Source organism: Rhipicephalus sanguineus, chromosome 7, assembly GCF_013339695.2.
Source record: "Rhipicephalus sanguineus isolate Rsan-2018 chromosome 7, BIME_Rsan_1.4, whole genome shotgun sequence".
Lineage (NCBI taxonomy): Eukaryota > Metazoa > Arthropoda > Arachnida > Ixodida > Ixodidae > Rhipicephalus > Rhipicephalus sanguineus.
In genome coordinates, this window is record NC_051182.1 from 67040120 (window position 1) to 67054767 (window position 14648).

Sequence of the window (14648 nt, forward strand, 5' to 3'; positions counted from 1 at the left end):
ATTTTATCTTGATCGGGCTTAATCGCGATCAGCATGTGCGCCGTGTGCCACCGGTAGAAGTTAAGTGCAATATTGTCATATGGAATGCTATCATGGTTTTGTCAATCAGATGACAAATATTTTATTTGCATAAATTTATTGACATGAAAAGCTTCTCTTGGACAAGTGTAATCCAGCAATCCGTTTTGTTTGGTGATATTATTTTCTTATCGTTACATTTTCCTGGCTTTGTGCAGTGTCGTCCACTTTTATAGTAAATGCTTCTTATTACTCAAGGCAGCATAATTTCAAGATTTCTTCTATTTGAAGTGATAAATGTGCCTTATAATATGCCAAATGACGACTTCGATGGATGATTAGTCTTTTGGAATATTATGACGAGTTGCTTTGATCTCACGCCACCTAATAAAGTGCTTCCGCTAAGCGTGGCCCACTGTGTACATCATTTCACCGCTACAGTATTTTAATTGATATTGTAACTTGAAATAGTGTGCATTGCGCCCAGTGTTTTTGTGTATTTACCCTTGTTTCTTTTTTCTCAATAAATAAGATTCATCAGCTGTGCACTACGGAATCAGTTTATTTACACATACTGTCAATCCCTTGGGTAATTATAACAGGAAGGGCAATATACAATGATAGGAGTTGTGAGTAAACAAATTATGTACATACACACATACAAATATATACACGCATAAATATATACACATATATACATTACTTCAAGAGTGTCCATCTCGGTGGTACAGTTGTTACGATGCTCGGCTGCTGACCCGAAGGTCGCGGGTTCGATCCCGGCCGCGGCGCTAGCATCCCGATGAAGGCGAAATGAGGCCCGTATAATTTGTGATGTCAGTGCGCGTTAAAGAATACCAGATGGTCAAAATTTCCGGAGCACTTCACTACGGCATGCCTCATAATCACATCGTGGTTTTCGCTCGTAAAACCCAAGATATTATTCTTATTTTTCTTGCTGCTCTAAAACGACAGAGACGTAGACATAATATGAGGTTCAAGGTAAGCTTACTTATTTGTTGAAATGGCTGATTGGGCGGGTTGGTATTTTAAAGGAGCACTGACACAAAATTTCGAAGGCGAGATAATCCGTGTGATGGATTTATGTGGACACACACGCATCATCTACGAAATATGAACAGATACGGCCACCTGCTTCACGAGTTTGTGTTGGCTGCCACGATTGTTGCGGGCGCTCTCTCCCACTGACTCCTAGCAGACCTTTTCAACGGAAAGAAGGGGAGACTTGTACGGGAGTACAAAGGCTGATGTCCTCGCCTCGGCAGTGCATCTTGGGGGGGTCACGCATATTTACAACGCCTCAGAGGGCATTGTAGCAGCACCAGGAAGCCTTCGTTGAAAAGAGTTGTCGACGCGGTGCTCATGTGCACGCGGTTTTGTGTGCTCACGTAGCCAGCTATGCTTACACAGCCACCACTCTGGGTCCTGCCCCCCTCGGCGTTCTTTGAAACCGAAACTGCGAATTAACGGTTGCGCACTCGAGCAAATGAGCTTTCCAGTCGTGATAAGTGGGTCGTTAACTACTTATCGCAATAGAAAAAACAAGATGCAAAATTTTGGTGTCAGTGCCCCTTTAAAGGCCAACTCCGGCGATTTTTCGAGGTCGATGGATCTCAATGAAATTCGCTGGGTACGTTCCTTTGCACGTTTCCGTCATTTATGCCAAATTACAGGCTTGAGACATGCGCAGATTGTTTGCAAATGAATTTTAAAGATTGTCTGCAAACGCCCTCCTGGCTTCCCACAATTATTGGCAACATTGCGTCTGTGACGTCAGTATTGGTAAGGCGGCGGAAGTGACGCTGCCGAGGGCACCGCTAACTTCGGCGCTTCGGCCGCTACAGCGAGCGTCTGCTGTGCACAAGGCTACAGACAGCGTTGGTTTGGCTGGCGCTTCGCTGGTCGTCCCGGCTGTCAGTTTTCATACTCCGCGCCGGCGTGACCGGCATGCCTTGCACGACTTCCGGTTCGTTCGTAACAACGTCTACGTCATACGTAGACAGTACACTCGGTTGGGTTTCGGTGTTGCGCTTTTTTGCTTATTTAAAATTATTCTCCAATTTGCCGAGTATTTCTGCTATCGGGCCCGTAACAGGAGCGTCTCAGGAACATAAAAGCACCATTACTTTGACATGGCCAAAAAATCGCCGGAGTTGGCCTTTAACTCAGGATTTTCATTACTTTGGTGGTCGGCGGTGCTTCGCTGGATCTGCGAACGCCTTATCATTCTGCCAAGGCACTGCCCCTTCTCCATTGAAATATTCGCACAATCCATCGCGCAATGAACAAGCTGCTCCCTTCAACCGGCTGCCACGGACCGGCTGAACAGGGAAGAACGTGTCCTGTTGCAGAAGAGGTTCAGCACACTCCCTTGCACGATCTCCTACGTCGAGGCCCAGGAAGTTGTGCAGCACACATGCAGCCGAAACATAGGTAGCCACTCTGTCCGGTTTGGCATCCACGAATGTGTGCAGAAACCGGAATCGGTTGGCCAGAATGCCAAACGCATTCTCCACCACACGGCGTGCCCTTGATAGTCTGCAACAGCAAACATTGATCGTTTTTTGTGCATGAAGACCCACTTTCAGAGACAGCACAGTACTGCATCAAACAAGCTAAAATCCTACAACAGTAAAAAGTCATGAAAGAGAAATTTTAACATTTGTGGACTGATTTACCTGTAGTTGAATATCCGCCGATTGAGTGGCAAGGACTGTCCAGAATATGGCTTCATCATTGTGTCCGACAGCGGAAATGCGTCATCGCCAACAAAAACTGCAGGCAGATTCATGTTGGGTGACGTGCCGACTTTCACGAGGGGTGGTATTCCGGCCTTCTTCTTGTCGACTGCTTTCTGCAGCGGTGTTGTGTGCCACACACCTCCATCGCCTTCCGAGCCGGGTAGCACCAACATCAATATAGAGAAACTTATAATTTGAATCCACTACGGCGAGCAAAACAATACTGAATGTCTTCTTATAATTAAAAAAAAATTGAACCGGATTTTTTAGGTTTTACGATGCACACATGTTTGCCGTCAATGGCGCCGCAACAATTTGGGAAATTGCCATTTTTCATTAAAACCTTTAATTATGGGCTGCCACTCAACTTCTGTTTTGGGGGTTTTCAAATACTTATTTTTGAGCTCCTTATAAATGGCGTCACATGTCTCCATAATGATGCTGTTGACCGTGGAATGTCCCAGTCTAAACTGGTGGCTAAGTGAAAACTGGGACTCTCCTAGAAAGAGAAAACACAAAAGCCATTAGATGCGAACCGCACAGAACTACATATTAGTGAACATCAAGATAAGCAATAAAGAAGAAAAGCGAAATTAGAGTGTGCTATCCGAATGATAAATGAAAACAACATGCTTTACCATTGAGCATACATGCATGCACTGCAGCTTGAATATAGCATAGGGTGACTACGCCGGGTGAACACTGTTTTGACCAACAGCAAAAGATACATGCCGCGGTTTCGTTGGGCGATCACTAAATAGTTTGCGCAGACGTAGTTTCATTTTCGGAGCGTAGAAGCAAGTCGAAGCATAGAAGCATGCGACCGACTGTCGCTGAGAGTAAAAAAAAGAAAGAAAATAAAGGCACAAATTGACTTGGGCAGAGGTGCCGAAAATCGTGCGCGCGCAAAAACGAAACAATCAACGAAAGTGATCGCCCAAAGAGAATTAACCGCAAAATCGGCGCACGAAAACAAAATGCTTACCTGATGCTAGAAAGCGAAGCGTAACTTGAAGGCGCGTCTTGGCCGGCACCGACGAACGCATCACGGTGTTTTGGCGCGCAATTTTCGGCTCGATCAGGGCCAGCAGATCGTGAAATTCCTCGATGCTAAGTCGCAGCAGGCGCTTGTACTCATCGGGATCGCTGGCGAGTAATTCTTCGTACAGCTGGTTCTGCATCCCGAGAGATTTTTTCGTGAGCCACGGCTTGACCCAGACCGATCGCTTGCGCTGAAGAAAACCGCTCTCCTCTTCGTCGTCTGCTGCAACTTCGAGAGCAACAGCCATCGCGGCAAAGCGGCGCTTGCGCTCGACGTCCATTTTGCGCAATGTAACCTCTGCAGCAGAGCTCCCGCGCGCGCCTGCGCCGTCAGCTATGCTCCTGAGAGCGAGGGTAAGGCCGATCCGTCCGCGCGGTCTCCCCTGTCGTGTGAATTGAAGCCGCGGAGAGATCCCAAACACGTCACATGTCACGTGACTGATCCGTCCGCGACCACGTCCGTCGTGGGAATACAGCTTTACAGGAATTAACAACATATGAGGGGTCGACCGCACAGAGCATGCTTTGCGTTTAGCTTTCGGTCGTATTCCCAGCCGAACACTTTAATCGACTACAATACCACGAAGGGCTGTGCAGTGCAGCCCTAGTCTAGCCTGGCGCATAGCTCAGCAACCGCTCGCTGATAAGATAAACCTTCCGGCACGGAATGCTCCGCCCAGCTTCGATAAGATTGCGCAGCTTTGTCAAATGACGTTGCCGCGCACGTGACAACAAAGGGAGCGAGCTCATTCGCGAAAACAAAGCGCGCGTGCACAGCATGCAGTGGCGGACATTTTTAAATAGACGGTATGATGCTAATGGGCCGCTTACGCTCTTCTTTTCTTCTTTCCGTAGAGTCGGGTTGGACGCGGTCACGATGCCTCGCCGGGCGCCGTTAGTCAACGTGGTCCCAGCGACACTTCCATATGGCTCGTTCGGTCACAGCAACAGAACAAGGTCGATCACAGGAGCAGTGTCGAGGCGTGAAGTGACAAAAACGTAACGCTGACAAAACAACGTGCTCACGCTATGAATCACGCACGCACGCACAGGCTTGTTGACATTCCCAGAAGCCCTTGCGAGAGACGCCAACGAAGCTTCTACAAATGGCCGTAGTGTGCCGCCAGCGTCAGCGTGCTTTCGCAGTGAACGAGAAAATGTGTCAACCAGCGAGGCCACGCACAAACACAAACCTCCACTAGACTCCCATTATAGATCAGTAGCGACAAACATGGATCTGTAGCCACTAATTATTTGTAGCTCTTAATTTCTGTGACGAGCACGAGAGGTTAACGCAATGAAACGCGCTCACAGAGAGCATATCCTTATAAGGACAAATAGAAGCGTAATTAATATCTTCCAATCCATCTAACGCAATTTGTGGTATCAAAGGGATAACACAAATGTGACCACAACTTTCCTTCAATGTACTAATTTTCCCCCTCCATTTACTGCTAGGGCGCTGCGCTTTCCGAAACATAGATGGCGACACAGTCTAGCATTTGCTGCCGCCTACGGGTGCTCTTCACCACAGAACTCGCTTTTTGAGGATGTTGGCAAGCGGTGTGTGTGTGTGGGGTGCTTTGTTTTTCAAAGATACATTTGTCCATGCCGAAAAGAACACCTAGCCACAGGCTGTCCGTCAGGAGTGCACAAAACTGTCGTCATTGATTTCCAAGCCCGAATGAAACGCTGAACGGCCGCTTTCGGAAAAGCAGAAAAGGGGGACGCCGCACGCATTGCTCGGATGCTGTGCAGGTAAGCCCAACCCTCAATGCTTCGACAGCTATATAATTTTGTCCGCATCTACGCACTGTCAAGAAGTATTCGTACGCGCATTTTCGAGCGCTTAAAAACTCAGCCGATTCTGGGGTTGATTGGGTTACTTTGACAATGATAATGCGTGTTTTCACCGCATAGCGATCCAAGAAATATGAACAAAATTACACCGCACGCTCGAATTGGGGTTATGAGAACTGATACTATAGCTGATGGAGGGTCACTCATGAATTTATAAATGTTTAGCACGCGAATGAAATCTTCTCCACATATTGTATGGCACCGCGCAAGCTCTTACAGAAAGCTGCGGAATATATGTCATGTGCTCGCACGCTCGGGAGCATATGATATCTTTTGCGGCAATACCTCAGCATGAAAACACTGACGTGCGCCGCTTCGCTTATATTCAGGATACAACTACGATGATTTAGCTGCGAGACACCTTCCTTACTGAGCGTACCTTACGTTCCCGAAATACTATTAATGGGTGGTATGCGCGCGTAAAACATCGCATAAATATAGTTTGTCGATTTGAACGCGCGTTTTCCTTGGCAGCAGATAAGTATTTCTCCTTACCAAGCACTTGCTACAGCTAGATGAACATAGTTCCGGTGCTAATTCGCACGAATATGTACATCATAATTATAATATGTTAATTCTTCGGCATGCCTAAATTATTTAAAATATGTTACCGACAGAGTTTTGAATTCTCGATTCAGTGCTCGACTAATCAGAGCTTTGTATCGAAGAAGGGCGGGGGGGGGGGGGGGGGGGGTGTCAAGCCGGACTATGTATACCTGCCGGCGTGTTCAGCGAAGTACAAAATCTGTCACAGACCTGCGTGCGACAAAAATTTGCAGGTTTGTTTACGTAACGTTCATTGCAGCAGTATACTCCATCTCTAGAACAAAATGCAGCCGCTGATTAAGGCTGCTAAGATATGCTGTGAATCGGTGTGCGGGACCCCCCCCCCCCCTTTTTTTTTTCTCTGTTGTTTACGCCTTTGACGCGATTTCATTCACCGGCAGTGAGCGCACACGCGAACGTCGCGATTAATCTTGCGCCGAAATGGGGACACATTTTGGTGACGAAACTGCGGACACCGCACCCTCAATGTACGTGCGGCGGTCTATTGTTTGTCAATCTGATGGTGATATCGATACCCCGATCGTCCAATACGCAGTAATGGAACTTGACAGATTTACGACCGCGTGGCGTAGATTGTGTGATTTCCAACAATACACCATCTCTTTGGTGTAATTTCGCTCCAAAGACGTAAAATATTACACCTACATCGTGAAGAGGCCCCGAAACCTGCGCGGCTGTTCGTCATTGACCTCTGTGTTCGTAGTTCATTTATTTGCACGTTTCGCTGTCGTATTTATATACGTGTTAATATCGTTTCAAGAAGGCAGGCGAGATGATGCGATTCATTTTTTTGTTCTGAGCCCAAGGAAGACAATGTGTGAAACGATCCGACCACCACAGCGATGCACCCGACTTTCTGAGCACGCGCCGCGGATCGGTAACGACGTCAATTATAGAGGATCCATTTTTCGAGCTCACTTTGACAGCGCAGACCCTTTAAAGGGGCGTGTATAAATCACCTCATATCCTAGGTGAGTGAAGTGATCTCAAAGGACAAGTTGCTTATACCAGTCTGGAAGTGGAAGACGCATTTCATTAATTTACCTGCAGACTACATTAGAATGCGTTCTTTGTTTCTCTTTCTTTCTTTCTTTATACCCGCATAAATCAACCAAGCTGCATAAATGCATCGGAGAGTATACTATATTGACTGCGTATTCGTGAAGGCGCTTTATTAAAAATAATCTTCCTGCCGGTGCGTGCAGTCGTCTGGCTATCTATCTATCTATCTATCTATCTATCTATCTATCTATCTATCTATCTATCTATCTATCTATCTATCTATCTATCTATCTATCTATCTATCTATCTATCTATCTATCTATCTATCTATCTATCTATCTATCTATCTATCTATCTATCTATCTATCTATCTATCTATCTATCTATCTATCTATCTATCTATCTATCTACCTAGCATGTGAGGGCAACACCATAAAAAGCAGAGATCGCCCTACTTTGTACAGCTGTCAATGGAAAGTTTCTCGTAATTTTGTTAGTATGAGCGTTACTAGTAACATGCTTTTCAAACTAGAAATATAGTTCCGTAGACAGAACGCTTCTGTGTTGTTTCAAGTCCTTTCGAACGATTTCGTTGCTTAGTAACGTTTCCTACTTCATGTAAAGCGATGTTCACCACTTACGCAACATGGTGCACCTTCCTAAGTGACTCGGTGTCTTGACGCGCTCTTTAGCATACTTACCTGGTGTCGGACTCCCGGTGATCATCCAGGCCGGTGTCCCGTGCCGAGGCCTTTTCCATTGCACTGCGGTGGGCTGAAGCACGCCACTACCCCAAACCGGGGTAGGTGGGGCATGTAATTTTTGGTAGTGGGGCTAGGCGTACGCGCCAGCCCCTTCCGTTTTAAATTCTTAAGAAAAGACTTCTCAGTTCTCCGAACCCCGCGCATTGATGCGCTGTACGTGTGAGGTTGCCCTTACATGCACGTGAGGTGCATGTGAGGTTTTGAGTCAACAGTCGTGACTTGCAGCCTCCAGCAATGTGTCAAGACGACAAGCTGTGGTTGCTTCGCATAATTACGGCGATGGTCGAAGTGCATGGTATCCGCCGCCGCTTCCTTTAGTCAAGCGACGCTTGTAATTGACTAATCTGTGTCGCTGGTGATGGTGGTGTTCTGAACAACCGCCCTCACCCACAGCTGGCGCGCACCAAGGAAATAATAAATAAAACACAATAAATTTTCTTCCCGGGGCTGGTTTTGAACCCAGGTCCCACCGGTCTGAAATACAAGTGCCTTGATCAGTAGGCCATGCGCACATGCTTGCCCAACGTGAACTTGCCCTTATCATTGAACTCAACTGCGACCTTGCCTGCATATTATTAAACGCGGACTATTTCTTACTGTCGTCGATAGGTTGAGTTAATTGGCACGTAACGTTTGTCGTTATGTTTGGCGTTAATAATGATTGTAGTCCATCGTAATTTGAAACGCGAAGCTTTTACCTCATATATGCGTAATATGAAATTTCTTGATAGAATAAGAGAAATACCATGCAGGAGTGTCGTAATCCGAAACCATGTGTCATCTAGACTATCTGTTGATTCTGACATCGCGCTTCTTTGGTTAACAATTGTCGGGGAAGAATTCAATAATGTATATGTAATAACTTATTAGCCTGGATAGCCATCTTCTTCCTTAAAAGTAGATCAGCATACTGCGGTACACAATACCGAAAAATGCAATTCAGAAACTAGTGCTCGATTTTTCTTTCAAATTAAAACATATATTTTACTGATACATATCTAGAAGTTATGTAGCGCCATTTACTAAGGTGTTCGAGTGATTCCGTTATCAGAATTTTGGCGAGGGGATGTATGGTAAAAAAAGAAGAGGCTCACGCCTTTTCGCACTCACGCAAGTTCGTACTTGCGCGCGATTTCCTGTCAGATACTTTCGGAGTGTCATTAAATACTCCAAATCTCTTGCTCATGTGGTACTGACGGTATTACCTCAATTTTTTAGATGCGAAGCAGCTCTTTGTCTAGCCTGTGTAACGCTGTCCCTCCGTCCGCACAAACGCGAGGCAACGCGCTTCGCTCGGCGCAGGTGTTGGAGCGGTGCCAAGTAGGTCACGCCGCAGCTGGGCGTTGACGTCACGCACCCCTCGCACGCTTCCCTCGCAGGTGAACGCGTACGTCACTCTCTCCCTCACCCGCCGGAGCGCCGCAGCTGCCGGCTGCTTCCCGTGTCTGCGTTTCAAACAAACGTTTACACCAGTGAACGCTACACCGAGTTTCGCTTCAAACGAATCTTCCAGCGCTCACCGCAGCGCCGTTCAACCCGTGACGCCACCCGTGCGCAACGCTGCTGCTTCGCATCCCATCAGCGTTCCCTTCGGGGAGATGGTCCAATTTTTTTTTGTTAAACGCTAGGTCGGCTAGGTTCCGTACACCACCATATCATTCACAGAACTTTTTTAACGGTCCATCGCTTCCTGGCCGATAAGCCGGCGGCTGGTGGGCGCCGTGTTTGGACGGTATCGCGCTGAGCGTTCGAAAACCTAGTATTCGCCGAGCTTTTTAGGAGAATCTTCTAGAGATTTCGGTGTCGGCGGCGTCGTGCGCGAAAAGCTCCTCGCCGGCGAATTACCAGAAATGCGGGTGTACAAAAATGCGGCCCTCGAAGGTGTGCCGGTCAAGTGCGTATTCGTATGCGCCGTTTTCTCATAATTGGTGCTCTCTCGGTCGTTGGGTTGTCGGCTATCAAACCGTTTATGATACGGAAATCTAAAGTTTTGTCGAGTTCACTCGCCATTTCACGTTGCAAAATTTCATTGTTGCTTTTCATTGTTTCTTTTAATTGTTTCACGCATGACCGTCGTTGTTACCTGCAGTAAGTGAAGTGTAGCGCTGGGTGAAGTTTCAATACCCGGCACGGAGGAAGGAAAAAGAAGTTAGGAGGGATCAGTGTTACATAAATAAAGAAAAAGAAAAACAGTAGGTCAGGCACACACATTTGTGAACGAGATGGCTGACTCACTCTCGCGAATATTCCTTGGTGATCCAATTTTGCCCGTTATGCCACTTACGGCGTACGTTAAGAAATAACCATCAAACGTTAAAATACCAAATCCAGAATTTTCGAACTTGCATTTCTCGTGGGATAATGAATGGTGTCCCACGCGTAAATTGGAAGCATCCATCACAAAATTACGATGCCGTATTCCACCGTTTAATTTTTACTTAAAGGGACACTAAAGGCAAATATTAAATCGACGTTGATTGTTCAAATAGTGGTACAGAAACCTCGTAGTGCTACTTTTATGCCAAGGAAGTGCTTATTTTGAGATAAAATCACGTGTTAGTGGTCCGCATCCCGTTAGCGCACTTCAAATCACCCGCCTGAAGGCGGTATTTCGCACGTCACTGTTGCCGTGCCCAACGTTTGTGACCTAGCTGCAACGAACCTGAAAACATCGACCATTTTCTTTAAGCTGTCGCCGTTTGAAAAATCAAATAAAAAAGTACTTCAAAATTTTATTAAAAATTTAGGAATTCCTCTAAGTACTCTCTCCTTTGGGGCTGCTTCGTTGGACTTCGTTGGTAACAGGAGCATCTGCGGGGCCCTGCACGAATTTCTGGATGACACAAGGAAGATACCATGTTGATTCATTGATCAGAATCACTTCTTCGGTACTTCGGAAATGAAACAATATTTTAATCATGATTAAGAATTATTATTTTTCTTATCCATATTAAAATTCTTTACTCTTTAATTATTATTTTTTCTGTATGACTAAAATTTTGATTTTCTATTTCTAAAAACGCGAATTTCGCCTTTGCCTGCTTATGTTTTAACGCTTTCATTAATTTTAACCACCGGCTGCCTGGCCAATCTCCCATAGTGGGTAGCAGCCAGTTCTAAGGAACGAGCAAGCCAGCCAACAAGCAAGCCAGCACACGCCAAGCTTCGCTTGCTCCTATTTTCCCGATAGGGGAAGACCTCCTATTTTTTTTCTTTTAGTTTAGTTACGACAGTAGTGTAAAGGTAGTCAGGATATATTAATCTAAAGGCGTTGTTTTGTATGAATCCAATGCGGTGTGCTAGAAAGCGTTCATTGAGAGCATCTGGCGCCTAAATCGAAGGTTGTGTGTTCAGATCCCACCGAAGGAAAGGGCGATTTTTCGTCTACTTTAATTCCGTTGAATTTAGGTCAAAATAAGTACACTACAATTAAATAGCGCCACGCGCTGCGGAGAGAGAGGTCGCTGGTTCGATTCCGCGCTTTGGAAGCATTTTTCTGAATTATTTTTCTTTGCGACTTTTATATATATACATACTTATACATATATGGTGCATGACGGCGGCGGCAAAAACCAGCTGAGACTGTCCATATAATTGCTATCGCAATAAAATCGGCAAATAGTGTACCGAATGCTTTCCTTGGCTCAATTGTCTGTTGGTTTCGTTAGTTGAGTCTAACAAAGAAACGAGCCCCTCGAACAATTCCCCTTCTTTCATACTCGGATCGCATTTGTGCTTCGTAAGCTATTAGCTTTACGACGGAAGGGCAGGAATGTGTTAGATTCCGCTTGAGGTAAACAAAAGTACGGTTAGCGTCGTTAGTAATCTGCCTCATATGCGTTGCCCAAGTTAGGTCGTTGAAGAGAGTAATTATATACACTATGCGCAATATTGTGAAGTGGCGATTGGAAGAAATCATTTATACAGGGTGTTCAAAATTAAGCTTTACGGTTTTCTTAAAATTCAGCACTGCGAATTACGTAAAACTACATTTGAAGATATGTTACGTATCCAGAGGGACTACAAAGTGAGACATTATGACTATTGCTGTCAGCCACCCAATTAACTAAGATTGAATAATGAACTTTTAGTGACTGCAGCAAGCGGGCATGTTTGTGTTGAAAAGTTGGAGGCAGTTGCACTTCTACACAGTTCCACTTGGAATAATTCTTCTAGCATGTCTGTGCCCCGAGATATGATTACGCATGCGAGGCACTGAACACTATCGCAAAGCTCCTCCTCGTTGTGCCGCGGCAGTTGCGAGCGGTGTTTAATCTGACAACGGGTTGAAGGCATAGACAACGGTGATAACGGTTACCCTCTTGCTACTGGCTGGCGATAGCCAGCAATTACTGCTCGTCACATAAGGGGGAACATTGCGCTGATCCTCACCGCTTTCTATGCGTAATCATGCAAACCGCAATTAATCTTTGCAACAGGATATATCGGACCACGGATAAGCTAGAAGAATTCTTCCAAGTGGAACTATGTAAAAACGCGACGGCTTCCAACTTTTCAATACAAACATGCCCGTTTGCTGCAGCCGCTAAAAGTTAATTATTCAATCTTCAATTCAATTCAATTAGATGGCTGAGAGCGATAATTATTGTCCCACTTTGTGTCCCCCTAGATACATAACTTACATGCAAAGGTAGTTTTTACGTACTTCATAGTGCTGAATTTTAAGAAAACCATAAACTTAACTTTGCTCATGCACGCATGACAGGAAACCAAAGACGCTTAGTTATAGTATTCACAAGCATTAACCACAACCTACGCAAACGGTATAACATGCACGGCCAAATTCGATCTTCTTCTTATACTTGGCCTGATTAATTGACTGGTGAAATTTGTTCGCAGATAGAGCAGAACGTGCCCTTCTGTTGCTTTAGTTTCGGTAATGCTTCAATTAAGCGCTTCTGCGCAATGTGCTTTGTTGCCAGAACGTCTTTTCGTGCCACATCGTCTCCAGTTTTACGCTCGGATTCCCGCTGCTTTTCAGTGGAGGATGAATTGTCCAATAGGAAGGTAACAATAAAAAACTAAGCAACTTTCAAACAAGCGCATAGTTTATATTGCTTATGGAGAAGTCGACAACGCTACAGTTGCCGACAATTTGGAATTTCGTCGGAATAAATAACCCACACGGGCGTATTAATTATCCCGTATATATTTCATATGTAAAGCGTCCTAATTAGCATGTAACAATCAACCTATATTTAATTGGCGCCCGAAATTGTATATTCAAGTCTTTTGATTGTAACGCGCACCCCATATTTGAACAGCTGAACTGTTTAAGCAGGAGGTAAGTCCGAGGAGCGCGGACCAGAAATTAACTGTCATTATCATTAGTGCTGCTCCTCACGAGTTATGCATGGCATCGGCAAAAACTCTGTCGGTGCGTGCTCTCTTCGTCATCTCCTTCATCTTCTGTATGGAAAGAAAAATAAATAGAGAGGGAAAGAAAGGTAAGAAAGAGAAAAAAGATAGAAAGGAAGATAGAAACAGAGACAGAGAGAGAAAGAAGAAAGATAGAAAGAAAGCGGAAGAGAGAAATAGAGATAGAGAAAGAAACAGAGACAAAAAGGAGAAACAAAAGACAGAGAAGTAGAGGAAGGAAGAAAAAAAAAAGAACTCGCAGGGTCTCATATATTCACCTAAGACGACTGGAAGAAGAAAGCTGTCTTCTTTTTCGTCTCGGTCAATGTACTGATCCTGCCCCGCCACTCTCCGAAAGCTTTCTGCACCTAACTTAGTTTGGCACTGCCTCCAGGATCGGACACACCTCGCCTGGTTTTGCATTGCCTCCGTGATCGGCTCACCTTTGACCAAGTTACGATGTCATGTGATAACGTCATCATTTGACTTTACGGGATGTGACGTCAAGTTTTGGCGACCTGTGACGTCATCACGTGACGATGATTTCTTGCAGCATCGCGTTGACACCGTCGACGCGGGACGCCGGTCAATTTTCGCGTTTGATGGGGCATCTGAGGCTTTCGCGTTAAAAAAAAACCCCTCCGTCATAAGAATCGGTATAACACGAAAGTGAAACGCGTCTTCCAAGAGGTAGTTGAGCTTTTATTGTGCATTGTCTCGCCGCAACGGCGAAGCAATGAATACGATAGCAACAAATTGGAATATCATGCGAAGAACGGCAAGCAGTTCGGAAATTGCAGTGTGCTGCTCGAGCCCAAAGGACGAACGAAAATAACACGCACAGGACGAGCGCGAACTAACAACTGTCACAGTTATTACTTCTTTGTGTTTGAGCAGCGCGGTCCTTTAGCAAACGCGGCCGCTGCAGCGCGCGAAGGGACCTTCGTGCACTCTGTAACTTCAACGTAAACTTGCGGTGAAAGCACAAGACCCGCCCCCGTCACGAGATAAGCGCGCGCGCACGGGTGACCACGCCCTGGAGGGCGAAGTACATGTGGGGGCGCGCGCGCATCGCAACGAGCGGGGCGACCACCTTTAAAGCGCGCCCTTCACGCCATCTCGCTGGTGATAACGAAAACAAGTGCCTCCGAGCTCTGCATACCGCCAGCGCTGAATGATGTATAGAAATAGCTCGCCGTTAGCATGCTGAAGAACGTAGGCTTTGTGGCTGAGTCGTTAGGCGCCGCGCGCTGCGGAG

General features: G+C 45.8%; 1 protein-coding gene and 1 non-coding gene across 2 annotated transcripts in view; one reads left to right on the top strand and one right to left on the bottom strand.

Moving 5' to 3' along the window:
* Nucleotides 1–4806, bottom strand: part of LOC119399491 (guanine nucleotide-binding protein G(o) subunit alpha) — a 43031-nt gene extending 38225 nt beyond the window's left edge. The window contains exon 1 of the mRNA XM_037666295.2: nucleotides 4650–4806. The gene's annotated coding sequence lies outside the window, so the exon portion shown is untranslated. The remainder of the gene's footprint in view (nucleotides 1–4649) is intronic.
* A 3134-nt stretch (nucleotides 4807–7940) lies between these two features.
* Nucleotides 7941–8104, top strand: LOC119401034 (U1 spliceosomal RNA). Its single transcript, XR_005185374.1, has one exon. It is a non-coding gene; the product is annotated as a U1 spliceosomal RNA (small nuclear RNA).
* The last annotated feature ends 6544 nt before the right edge of the window (nucleotides 8105–14648 follow it).